General features: G+C 36.8%; 1 protein-coding gene across 1 annotated transcript in view; it reads left to right on the forward strand.

The window, feature by feature from the left end:
- Window positions 1-14,356, forward strand: part of LOC306884944 (atrial natriuretic peptide receptor 1-like) — a 103,543-nt gene that overhangs the window by 15,924 nt on the left and 73,263 nt on the right. The window lies entirely within an intron of this gene.

Below are 14,356 nucleotides of genomic sequence, written 5' to 3' on the forward strand. Positions count from 1 at the left end.
GGATATGGGGACATACAGTATACGATATTCTGATTAAATATTAACACTGAAGTATTAAATCAGTGTTTTATTTTTTTAAATTGCATTTTTTTTAACTGTGAATAAGACATTCCCGTGACCTCACTCACATGTGCAATTACAGATGTTATCTATTTAGCTCACTTCTAAAAATATACACTGTCCTCAAGATTTAGCAACGATTGACAAGCAGTCACTGTTTTAAATAATGGAATCAGCCCATTGGTATTTCCACATGAACAGAACCCCTTGTGACTTTTGTTCTTCTTGGCTGTGGTTTATGGTTTTATTTTGGCTTGTATGACTCTTATTGACCTTGTCATCCTGCCATTTCTCTTTTTGAGTATGCAATCAATCAATTTGCAGGCTTAGCTGGCACGGGGTGGGGGTGCATTTGAGAAGGATACTTGCAAATGTCCTGCGGCTTTGTCCTCATCCACTGAAACTAAAACTGGTGTTACGGCTACACTGGAGATTGTTTGACATTTATATAGGCTAGTGATTTTAACTCAAATCATGATGTATGTTCTCTGTGCATGCATGTATATCTCTGTGCATGTTCTCTGTATATGCATAGACTTAAATACATACCCATATGTATTCAGTTTTATAACACATGGGATGGAGGCACATCCACAGGAGTGAAAGACCGTGGTGGAGGGAGGTCAACGACTGACCAAGGTGAAGCCGGAGGGACAAAGGACCCTAGTGGAGCAAAGGGAGCGTGGAGCCCAGGGGGAGCCAAAAGTTTGGAGGGCTGAGGTGGAATCCAGGGCTCAGAGGACTGAAGTGGAGCCAGTGGACCCTCTTGCCAAGGCGGAGCTGGAGCCCTGAAGACCTGAGGCAGATCCACGCCACAGAATAGAGTTAGAGGAGGAGCCGAAGGGCTGAAGGAAAGCAATGGAGGCCAAGGAACTGGCTATCTTCAGAAGAGGAGGTGGGAGAGGAGACACAGAAGGCTTGGAGATGGGTAGAACCAGCAGGGACGGGATGGGATATTCAGTTTGTTAGCTCCATCAAAATAATATATTGTTACTCAGGCCTAGTTTCTCATATTACAATGCCTGTTATGTGTGCCAATGTCACAGCACATTTTTCATGACTGTAGATCGCCTTGTTGTTGACAATTGTCTTTTTTGTGGCTTTCTGAGGTCCTGAAGGAATAATATGTTAGGAGTACAGGAGCTTGGAGGTTTGGGTGCTGTTAAGCCTCATTGTGAGCGTCAGTGCTCTGGCTGCGATGTAGGCGTTGAGCTAATTCAAACGGCATGCTTTTGTCCAAGAGCTGGATTACATCCTGAATTTGTGCCATTCGTGTCTGTGTTTACCCCCAGAGCGCTGTTTACTAAATCAAAGCTGCGATTTGTGTAGAAAAAGAGAGAATGAAAAAGAGAAATATGCCAGCATATAGTATCCTAAGGGAAGCTGTGGTCTTATCAGCTATAATGGTGGAAATAGATCAGTCCCGTCATTGTAATTACGCATTAATGCTGCTCACAAATGTAGTTTTTCTCACATTGTCACACATGATAGTATCGGAAGCGTGACACAAATGCTTGTTTCCACATGGCAATATGGCGGGTTTTAGTGAAAAGATGAACAGTTACTTGCTAAGGTGTTCAAAGTGGTTGTCAGTGCATTGCTAAGTGGTTGCTACGTCGGACTTTCTGAGCCGTTGTCAGGTGGATTCTTGTTTTCCAAATCCAAAAACAAAACAAAAAACCTTTCTTAATAATGTTTTGGTCATGCAAATCAGTTTCTTATGCTTTATTATTATTATTATTAGTAATATTATTACCCATATGTATTCTGTTTTATAACAACAAAGTAATAAGCTGCCTTTTTTACTTAAATAGCAATATTTTTACTTGTTTTAAAACATTTTCAGATTGATGATACAAACAGATATGTTAATAGTAACAATAATACGTAATAATAAAATTAGGTTTATAAAAATATAATAAAAATTAAGTTGATAAAAATAATAATAGCAGAGGTAAAAAATAGCAGCAAATCTGGGGTTTTATCATTAAATGAAAATTACGTTTGTTTAGAAAACTATAATAATTATAATTATTATATAATTATAATAAAGTGATGAGATTAATAATAATAATTTTATAATAATATGAATAATAATAATTGCCATGATCTTCTGCCAGTTCACTGGATTTTTTCTTTTTATGTCATCAGGTGAAAAGCAGAAATTAATTAGAATTAGAAACTTATTATTATTATTAAACAGTAAAACTTATAATAATTATTATTATTGTTATATAGCACCCTTCAAACATATATACATATATATATATATATATATATATGATTATAAAACATAAGAATATAAAAACATTAATAAATAAATAACATGATAAATAAAAACAATAAGCAAAAGAAAAGAAAAGAAATATTGAAAAAGTAACTAGAAATCATGAGCTTGCTTTAGTAAATACTATTAATGCTTCCAGACACTTTTTCGCGCATGTCTGTGTCTGGAGTTTCTATTTAGGAATTACCTCTGAGATAAGCTGTGCTCCTCACAGCACTTCAGATGGACTAACACTTTCACAATCTCCTTGGCCACCATGATCGAACGCCGCTGAACAGGAACCAGGTTGTTTCCATAGCGACGAGGAGCATCTGTCCAAATACCCAAAGGCGAGTGGGTGTGACGAGACCTGTCACCTGTCGACTGAATCGTATGTTTTCATTTAACATGGACCAGAGCTGTCGGAAAAAGAAGCACACCAACCATACGCCCACATGCGGACCAAACAGACGGACATGCGTACATACTCAAAGACAGATACCACCCATCCACTCAGAACAGGAACACTTCTACATGCCTCAATATACACACCGTTCACTATCAAGAAGGTAACAGGACAGCTGCAGTGTTATCGCAACACCAAATAAAACCATCGTTGCTTTTATCGCCAAGATCTTCTCAATTAATCACAAGGGCTTTTCCAACAAGTCATGCATGATTGCAGCTTCTAGGCACTGTATTTAAAGTGACACAGAGCTGCCATAACTCTTTTCTCCACTTTAAAGAGAAAAACATTCAGACCAAACCAGCTGCAATATGATAAGTGTGAACTGACATTTCCAGATCTCAGCCTCTGCATTGTAATTCATAAGGATCGTGTGGCTTTCATTGCCAGCTGGAGCGCTGAGCTCATGTCAGTCATTTAGACGCAGCTGCTGATGACGGCTTGGGTTGGATGGTGACATTCAGCGGGATGATCTGAGCTTCACACGTTGAGATGTTGATGCACTTATTGGCGTTCCTCAGACACATGTTCTTGCGTCACACATGCTGCTCTTGTATCTGATAATACGTTGCATATAGGATAAAGGAAGCTGTTATCATCTGCTCATCCTGATGCCAGTTGAAACATTTTTTTGTTTGTTTTTTGAAAGGCAGTCTTACAGATGCAGCATCTGAAAGCTTAGGCTTGCTGTCTTTTCAGGTAAGCATGAAAGTACCTCTGAAACTGATTTCAGACAAACTTCTGAGGTGGAAAAGTAGTTTATTGATTGATAACCAAATAGAGAGAGCTTTGCTGAAAATTAGGCAAATATTTAATTATTACAATACTATTTTTTTCACTAGAAATAATATCAAAAGTGGAAATCTAATCAAAAATGTGCATTTACACAAACTTAACACCGACCACAATTTTCAGACAACATCTAGCTCGACTGTCACAAAGTTGAACATACAGGATAGTGGAATATCATAGTATACATCTATGCTGCCTTCAACAGTCAATCAGATGGAGATATTTCAGTAGACACTGTGTGACACAATCATTGCATTCAGATGTGCCTTGCTTGCAGATGCAGCATTTTTCAGCTTTCAGACTCAACCAGAGTGGCCTGCTTGAATATGGATGGTGAGCGCAATTGTCAATGCTTTAAATATTCTTCATTGAGAATATTGCCTTTGGGCCTTGCTTTTTCGATTTGGTTCATGCCTCTGCATATTGCACCTTGGCATGTTCACAAAACACAAGAGAACCAGTGAACAGTTTTTCTTTTGTGGTGTAAGGTTCTTTTGTGTGTGGGTTAACTATGCCAAGGCTTCTTTGTGAGCATCTGTTTTATAAGTATGAACATTTAATATAGGCCACAATCGATGTAAACATCGTATTCGGCTATGGTCAGTGTTGCCAAGTCCGTGGGAATTGGGCTATTCTAACACTGTTTCCGTGGGTTGTTTTCCATGTCTGCGAGTTTAAGCAACCCCAATAATGTGATATTTAGTCCCTAAAATGCAAATTTTACCAGGGGAACTCCACCAGGAAATGTGTATTTTACCTCCCGGAACGGGATTTCTACCGGGGGACCCCCCTCAAAACGCGATTGGGCTAGTTTTGAGTAGTATTTGGGCAGGTTTTATTGGCGTATGGGTTCGTATATCTGAAACCCTGGCTATGGTTTCAGATATACGAACCCAAAATATGATACTAATCAAAAGTTTGGACACACTGTAGACAAAATCACTGAAGATCTCAAATCACGTGCTCCCTTTGTAAGCACTGATGTGGTCAATGACATCAGTTCAGCTGGGGCTCACTGATTTCTACACTCTCGCGAAAACTCCCAATATAACCAATGAAACTGTCTACACTGCACAATGAATCTCATTTACATTGTGTTTACATTATGAAGCGATTTACAAGTGTGCAGAGCTCATGCTAAACAAAATGCTCAATTTTTCAAAAAAACAAATTCGGGTACTAAATTGACCTGGTTATTTGTATTTACTGATGTCAGGAGATCATATGCAAATACATTTGCCCATGTGATGTCACATATCCCCCAATATCCAAATAAGCCATGTTTAGAGTTTAGTTAAATAAACGCTTACTCGCAATATGTTTTAATGATACAAAGACCTCAAGCAAAATTAGTTTTCTCATTTAATGACTCACCTAAGTATCTGCTTGGTAATGAAGTACTGGTACTCATGACCAAAGAATGAGTAGGTGTATCCAAACAAACTTTAGCCTATAATCTTTGTAATTTATAACGTCTGATAAGGATGTCCGTGACTCCTGTTTGGGGAGTCATCGGGTAAACGGCTGCACTTTCAATCATTTCCCATAAAAGAGCCCATCTGTTGCCTCCACGGACCCAGAAAGAGCGGATGTTAATTGTGCCCGGTTGTTGAAACAAGTAGAGTTTGCTATCCTTTTCCAACAGAAGGGTTTGTAAACTCAAGGTGACTGGCACATAAAAGCAGCCATTGTCACTTCTGGTCTGTGCCAAAAGCCCAAAGACCCATGGGAGGCTCACAGAAAGGAGAGGTGCCTTCTGTGCAAACAGACAATCTAGAGTTCCAGTCAGGTCTTATTGAAGGTGTAATTCATCAGAGCCGCTCACCCCTCCTGCCACCTGATCACAGTCCAGGGTCAATGGCAAATTGCCTATTGCTTGTCTGGAATGTTCTGATTACCGAAAAGCTTCCGTAACAACAGATTTTCTTTATTATAAATGACATTTATAATGTCACTGTTCACCTTGTGCCATTTTTTGTCTCTTTAAAGAATAGGGATGGACTAATATTAGAATTCTAGCCAATACGATAAGCTCATAGATATTTTCATGGCTGATAAATAATTATAAATACTGTATTATTTTGTCTTAATAAAGGAAAAAAATTAAATACAAAAAAACTAAAACCAGTCATTTTAGTGATTTTAGTCATCACAACATTTATGATTAGGATTGGGTACCAAAGTGCACCCACAAAAAGCCACCTCTCATATAGTGCACAAATACTGAACTTTTTGGCATTTTCTTGTGCTTTAACGGACAAATGCACAAAATATCCTTATAAACACAGTCCGTTTTTTCTTAAGTTAATGTAAACCGTTGAGAAAGAAAATGCATAACAGTATATTGGATCCATGCATTAGGTCTTAAAGGCTGTATTTGCACTGCAGGACTTGATGACCAATTCCGATTTTGTGACTATATCTGATTTTTTGGACAATGTGCTTACATTTCTTTTAAAAGTGACCCGTATCTGATGTGTGCATTTTACACTGCACTTGGTGAAACAAGCCAAAAATAGCATATATGACATCAAAAATCAATTTGAATAGGACAATGAGTTTAATTTATTGATATGGAATTCATATAGAAAAGTTTTTAATGCAACAGTTACACCCATACATCAAAATGATTATATAGTCTAGTACAAATTCTTCAGGACAGTGATGTACTCAGCTCCTCTGGGAGCTTGCGAGACGAATAATACTCAGGTGGTAGATATTGTTAAGCATGTCACATTGTGTTTTTTTTTTTTGTAATAAAAATCAAATGTGTTCATCAGTGATTGTATGAGGGTAAAAAAAAAAAAACTGGGAACCGTTAAGAATCGAAATCAATAATCAGAATCTAAATTGCTAAAATTCAAATTTACATACTCTCAGAAAAAAACAAAATGTACAAAGGCTGTCACTAGGGCGGTACCCTTTCCGAAGGCTCTAATATGCATCATTTAGGTACTAAAATGCACCTTTTACCTTAAAGTAGTGTAATGTACACTCATGGATACTCATTTTTACATCATTAAAGATTATATTTAACTGTGTTATTAAGTTATTAGTGTTTTTAATACTGTAACTTTAAGAGAGTGTTAGATGTAACGGCAAATGTTAATCTAAATGCAAAAATACAGTTTGTGTAGTGTGCACTATAGCCAATAAATAAAAAAAATAGTGCTGATACATTGTGCATCCCTATTGAAGAAGCTGTTTAAATTTTATAGACTTTATACAGTTAAAATTATGTAAAATGTAACATTTTCTGTGAAAGAATTTAGCTTGCTGATGTATTTCATGGAAAGTTACAATTGAAATCCATATGAAGTCTCTGTCCATACATCTCTCTGTATGAATGTGAGCTTAGTTACTCCTTTGCGAAGATGGTTTCAAGGCCATACTAATGATGTATGTAGCATGCTAGTCAAACATTGTTCAGCCGCCCACCTAGCAGGTTTAATTAACTCAAAGTTTCTGTTTTCCCTGAAAGCTTGAAGCTTTTCCGATAAATGTCTTTGTGGATCATTAATTCTGACGGTCTGACACTGGACAGCTATTCATCACAGGCAGTAATGAATGACATTCCCAGAGCATTGGAGCATCAACCACCTTGAAGTCAGTGAGGAAGAGCGAGACAGCAGAGGACGGTGACAAAGGCAAAATAAATATGCTCTCTTACAGTAATACTGACACTACATGCTCACGTTCCTAACAGCCGGTTAAATATATCTCCTACATGCCTGGGCACACTTGTCACAAATCATTCTCTTTAATCAGGATCTGTCACAGGACTTTATTAAGTGTATGAAAACTGACATCTCAGCTGGTGAGGGATGAGAGGCATCGGTTTGGGCCAATGTTGTATTTTTATTTACTCTGAATTATGTAAGGCAGGACATCTCTCAACTAATAGCATAGGAATTTAGGAATTAAGAATGTAAATGACTTGCTGCATCCAAAATTAAAATCTGAAATGTGACAAGCCCCATAAGTGGGGTACATTGTAACATCTGTTTAATATTCAGTGACATCTTCAAAAGGCTTTTGAATTTTGGCACACTTTTTTATATTGTTGATATAGCAACTAGTAAATACTGTAAATTTGGTTATGCTAGCATGTGTGTAAATATTTAAACCATGTGTGTTACAACTAACCCTGCGTTAGTTTGTGCCCCGCACTCCCCTGCAGGTTTTGTCAGAGTAACACAATAACAACTAATGCAAGTAGGCTAATAAAAGAAATACTTGCTCATGTAAATGATCTCCTCCGCTGGATCAAGCCGCGAGTGGCATCTCCTTTTTCTGAGGTAATCCAAAGTTTATTCCTCTCAGCGCGTCTTCTTCCAGAAACGAACAGTAGCCGAGATGAACTTGAAGAAAAGTCTCACTGCTTGTTTACGGAGGTGTTGTGCGCGTCTCATGTGGACTATTATAATATCAAAAGTGAAAGGAGCTTGTGGGATCCAGTTAGAGATAATGAAGTCAGACGGGAAAGACTGGACATCGCGTTGTTTTCATATGGATTACTTTATCAGAGAATAATTGTTTTCTATAAGACTTGCTTCGTTTAAAAGTAGACATATCAAGCTTTCTATAGATATATCTCTCGTGTCTATCTGTGGAGTATTTGCTGAGTTTCAGTTCATTTTAAAACAACCCTGACAATACTCCCCCAAACTGACTTAAAAATACAAGATTTGATTAGCAGAGTTGGCATATAAAGACTTGTTTATGGCCTGGGAACATAATTATTGTGGGGGAGGAGAGTGCTTGATATGAAATATTGCATTTGGATTCATATATTTTATTCATATATTGAGTTTTGTGTTCTCTGTAAGGTTTTTTTGATGCAATATCTCACAGGGGCCATATACATGGCAGATCTGTCAGATTTACAAACCTGATTCAATCATTTTACCTGGATGGTTGTCTGAGGTACATTCAGTTTGATTTTATCTGACTACAGGAGAATAAACATGCAAAAAAAGCCGTTTATGTGAAGTGACTCAATCTGACGAGAGAGCAAAGACAGCGTGAAAAAAAAAAAAAGAAGAACTCGGTGCAAAAAAATGAGGTAATTTTTCTGTCAGTTATGTCGTAAACTATTCCCAGCCCTGTCTTCTTGCATTAAATATGACTATGAAGGAAAAACAGAACGATATCAAATAGTTCCCAGCAGATACGGGAGGTCTGCTGTGCCAAAATCGTTTAAGGGTACAAAGAGATCCTATTAGATCATTTTATGGAAAGGGAGATTACATGATTGCCAGCACTGGCTAAATTATTTTTTATCGGAATAGCGTACTACAGTAAAAACAGTAATGTTGTGAAACAATTTACAATTTAAATGAACTGTTTTCTATTTTGATATATTTTAAATTGCAATTTATTCCTGTGATGCAAAGCTGTATTTTCAGCATCATTACTCCAGTCTTCAGTGTCACATGATTATTCAGAAATCATTCTAATATGCTGGTTTGCTGCTCAAGAAACATCTCTTATTATTATCAATGTTGAAAACAGTTGTGGTGCTTCATATTGTATTGGAAGGCATGGTGCAATTCATTTTTACAGGATTCTTTGATGAATAGAACGTTCAAAAGAACAGCATTTGATCAAATGAATGTGTTCTTGCTGAATAAAAGTATTAATTTCTTTTGAAAACAATCATATTGACTTTTGAACAGCAAATTATGTACGAAATACCCAGAAGACCTACTGCTGTACATTTGCCCAATTATTTCAAGTAAGTCAGATTTATACTGGCAAAAAAATAAAAAATTGCAGCCCAATTGGATTAAAAATAATGCTGTATATGACTTTTTGAAATCTTTATCATTGGGTACTGTTATTAGAAAATACACTGTAGAATGCAATAGGTAGTGATCCATTTCATTTTCAATACTGACTGAGCCGGAGTCAACAATTAAACTGGATTTTCACCAGGGCATCGCCATTAGGGAAATTGCATCAGAATAGCTTCCAGCCCTGAAAGCATTTGGGCTGTGATTCTGATTGCCTGTTGATTAGTGGAATGAGGAGTGGAGATTTCCCTTAATTAATTTGTCACCCAGTGATTATAATCACATAATCACAATATGACACAAAGTGTTAGAACTAAAGATAATGTTTACCACTAAAAAGCCATTCCCTGAAATGCCACACAAAAATTGCTCAGTTCCAAAACCTAGCAAGCAGCCCTGCATTGCATTTAGTACACTTGCAAGTACATCAGACCATGGTCACCATGAACAAAAGGAATGAAAGGAAGACTATTTTGATAATACATGATGTTTTTATGTCTTGTTGACAAATGATGCAAATAGTTTTATAGGTTAATAGTTTAAAATGAAAAAAATTAAATCTACTCACCCTCAGGCCATTCAAGATGTAGATTAGTTTGTTTCTTCATCAGAACAGAGTTGGAGAAATGTAGCATTACATCACTTGTTCACCAATGGATGTGAATGGGTGCCATCAGAATGAGAGTCCAAACAGCTGATAAATACATTACAATAAATCAAAAGCAATCCACACCACTCCAGTGCATCAATTAACATCATGTGAAGTGAAAATCTGTGTTTGCAAGAAATTAATCTGTCATTAATATGTTTTTTAACTTATTAACTTTAAATGTCGCTTCTGACCAAAATATGAGTTCATAATAATGTGAATCTTCTGTTGTTCTCTCACATCAAAATTCACAAATATGTTTGTTAATAACTGTTTTGGACTGTTTTCACTCATAAACAGTCTGCATATTTCTCTCCTGGTTCACTTGAAAAAGCAATATTATGGATAGTGGGCTTGTTTGAAGTTAAAGGCATATTAATTATGGATTTGCTTTTCGATCCAATTCAAGATGTTAATTGATGGATTGGAGTGGTGTGGATTATTGTGGTGTTTGGACTCATTTTGACGGCACCCATTCACTGCAGAGAATATACTGGTGCGCAAGTGATGATGAAATGCTAAATTTCTCCAAATCATTTCTGATGAAGAAACAAACTCGTCTTGGGTGGCCAGAGGATGAGTAAATTCGGCAAATTTTTGTGTGAACTATACCTTAAATATTTCAATCCAAGACCCACACCAAAAACAGACCAATCTCTACTGCATGTTCTGCAAAAAATTTAAAAAAATCATGTGGTGAATGAGTCATGTTGTTGGGAAAGAAGCATGTCTGTTCAATATAAAACTAAGGAAAGAAATATTACACGTAAATGTGAAGGAGACAGGTGCCATGTAGTGGCACAGTGCATAACTGAATTATTTTCCAAGAAATTAGTGTATTAAAACTTGGAAAAGAGTCACTGTTTCCATGAATTAGAACAAGATGGCCACTATTAAAGTCATCAATGCATACTACCTCATAGATTTATAGAAAAGACTCCACTCTTCAGCTATACTCAGTGCATGAGTGGGGCTGTAGAGCTCTCATGAAGGTTCTTCTGTTCCATTCTTCCTTCAGTTCCATATGCGTGGAGAAGACCATACTGTTATTGGGCCAGTTATAGAGGATAATGACTTATGGGTGCGTCCCAGTGCATCATAAATGAAGAGCTGTGTGTGGTCCTGTTCGGTAACCTTTTCATCTGAAATAACGAGCGCTCTCCCATCTGTCACTGTTATTTAAGCACCACCTGCTGTGAATCTCTCACTGCAGCACGGATGCTCCACACCTGAGAGACACAAGTGCTTTCTGTTATTGTTGTGGCATGTGATTAGGTTTTATGACATCTATGAGTTTGGACATAAATCAGTCTGGTTCACTCAAGTATCACAGTCTTTTTTCGAGCACCATAGCAACAGATACGGCACTTTATCTTCTGTCACCGGGAGTTGATTCATGATCAATTATTTATAAAATTACTGCATGATAGCAGAGGATTTTAAAAACTTCAGCAGGTGATAGGAAGTCTAGATAGATAGAGCAGACTATCTACCATTCTGTCTGGTTGTCATTTTATCTAGCTGTTTGTCTGTCTGTCTGTCTGTCGTTCTATCCATCTATCTATCTATCTGTCTGTTTGTCGGTCTATCTGTCTGTCTTCATTCTATCTATCTTTTTGTATGTCTGACTGTTGTTCTATCAATCGTTCTGTCTGGCATATATTGCTCTGATGTCTGTCGTTCTGTCTGTCTGTGTCTGTCGTTCTGTCATTCTGTGTGTCTGTCTGGCATTCTGTCTATCATTCTGTCTGTCTGTCTGTCTGTCTAATTGTCATTTTATCAATCATTCTGTCTGTCTGTTGTTCTATCAATCGCTATGTATTAGGGATGCACGATACTAGATTTAGATTAGATTAGATTCCAATAACGTTCCAATAATATTGTGCATCCCTACTATGCATGTTTTTCTATCATTCCATCTTTCGTTCTGCCTGTCGTTCTGTCTATTGTTATGCTGTGTATGTCTGTTTGTATCTGTCTGTCATTCTCTGTCTGTCGTTCTATCCTTCTGTCTGTCTATCATTCTGTCTATCATTCTGTCTGTCGTTCTATCCATCTCTTTCTGTCTGTCATTCTATCTATTGTTGTGCTATGTATGTCTGTGTCTTTCTGTCATTCTAGCTATCGTTCTGTCTGTCTGTCTGTCTATCTACCTGTATGTTGCTCTGTCTGTAGTTCTGTCCATCTGTCTGTCATTCTATCTATCTTTCTGTCTGTCATTATGTCTATCTGTATGCCTCTCTGTAATGTCTGAAGTTCTGTCTGTCTGTTGTTTTATCATTCTGTTTATCGCTATGCATGTCTGTGTATATGTCTCATTCTGTCTGTCTTTCAGTCTGTCTGTCATTCTATCTATCACTCTGATGTCTGTCTGTGTCTGTTGTTCTGTCTTTCTGTGTGTGTCTCTCTGGCATTCTGTCTGCCTGATTGACATCATCTTCTAGGTCTGTCTGTAATTCTATCTATCTTTCTGTCTGTCTGTCTGTCGTTCTGTCTATTGCTAGAACGACAGACTTTCGGAAGGTAAGAAGTTCTGTCTGTCTGACTGACATTCTATCTATTGCTATGTATGTCTGTCTGTTTGTGTCTGTCTGACTGTCTGTCAGTCTATCCATCCATCTATCCATCTATTGATTGCTCTATCGTTTGCTCTACCTGTCGATCATTCTATCGATCATTCTGTCCTGTCTTTCTGTCTATCAGACATTCTTTCTGTCTGTTTGTATAGACAGGCAGACAGACAGACGTGGGATGCAGTAATATTCTATTCTGAACATGTGTGCCTTTTATATGTTTTTTAAAGGCACTGTTGTAATTAACGCCTCACCTCTCTTCCTCATCAAGCTCATCATTAGGAGCGGGTCTGTGGGTAATTGCCATGGCGATCTGACCCTTCTTTGACATTTAGGACCGTGAAGAACATAATTCCCTGTCTGTACTGCTTCATATGCCTGACATATGCTACACTTCAGTGACTGTTACAGACTCAAATGTTACCTGCCATCCAAAGCCTTCTGCACTGCAATAACCTCAAATCCTCCTCTGGAAGGGTGAATAAAAGCAGTGAAAATTAAATGTTACCTTCAATGTTGAAATACTTTTATCTCAAAATAAGATGTAGAGACAACTATAAAGACAGCTATAACGAAAGTGAATTCCAATGATGTCATTCCACTGTGTTGTTATCATTATGGTTGTGATGTGAACTACTCTATTCTTATAGAATCTGAAGTGTAATTAAGTATGTATAGTTATCATTATAGTTATCATCCTATATTATAGTGAAAAATCCTCACTTTTTACCTTCCGAAAGACCTGCAGATTATTAACTAGCAAAATAATAAAAATAGTAAACATAACTTTGATGCTGTAAATCTTGGAACATGTAGTGCTTGGTATAATTATTGTGACAGATGTTCATTGCATAACGTGATTTACCCAAGTACATGTTCTTGAAACAACATATTTTGTAGATCCTGAAACTATTTTGACTGTCATAGCCCAAACCCTCCTAGGACGCGTCTACTTAGCAGTTTAGACGTTTAGAAAAAATGAATGTGTTGGGCAATTTCATGCCTTTTTTGTTTTTCACTTACTGGCAAAGAACAAGCTTTTTACTGGTAGTGCAACATAATGAAGAGCAAATTGCATACATTAGGGACTTCTCTCAGTAAAACAAGAACAAAATGAATCTTTGTGTAAATTTTAAATTAAATAATTCATGAAAATGTATTTTTAAAATGATACGTGGTGCATTAAAATGTACACTTGCTCCCAACCATGTGGAAATAATGTGTAAACAGCATTTTGTATCCTTTTAGACACTGCATCTTGACATCACTATAAAATAATATATAATAATAAAATTAGTTTAGTCAAATGTGAATTTCATTGATAAAAGAAAATCATCTAATAAATTATTAATATTATAGATTACTATTATTCTGAGCTAGTATTTGTCTGCGAGTTTAACACTTTAATAAAATAATTTTTGACATATGGCCAAATATTCTGTCTTTATGCAGTATAGTGGAGCCAGAACTAATAAGGAAGTTCAGAAGATCCCATAGCATTCCTGTACATGCATGAGTAGAAATACACAGGTACATACACACATTTAACTATCACATCTGAGGTTATATAATTTTTCCTGCAGCCATTGCCTAAATTAGTACATACTCGTTTTACCAAATTTAAATCATTTTAAAATAACTAATCAATTACCTTTTGTAGTATTTCCCAAATTAAGAGCAGGAAATCCCATGTTGTACAGCTTGGGAGACGCAATATCCTCTTGTGCTATACTTCCATTTCGGCTCTTGGAGTGA

Source organism: Barbus barbus, assembly GCF_936440315.1.
Source record: "Barbus barbus genome assembly, chromosome: 19".
In the NCBI taxonomy this organism is placed as follows: Eukaryota; Metazoa; Chordata; class Actinopteri; order Cypriniformes; family Cyprinidae; genus Barbus; species Barbus barbus.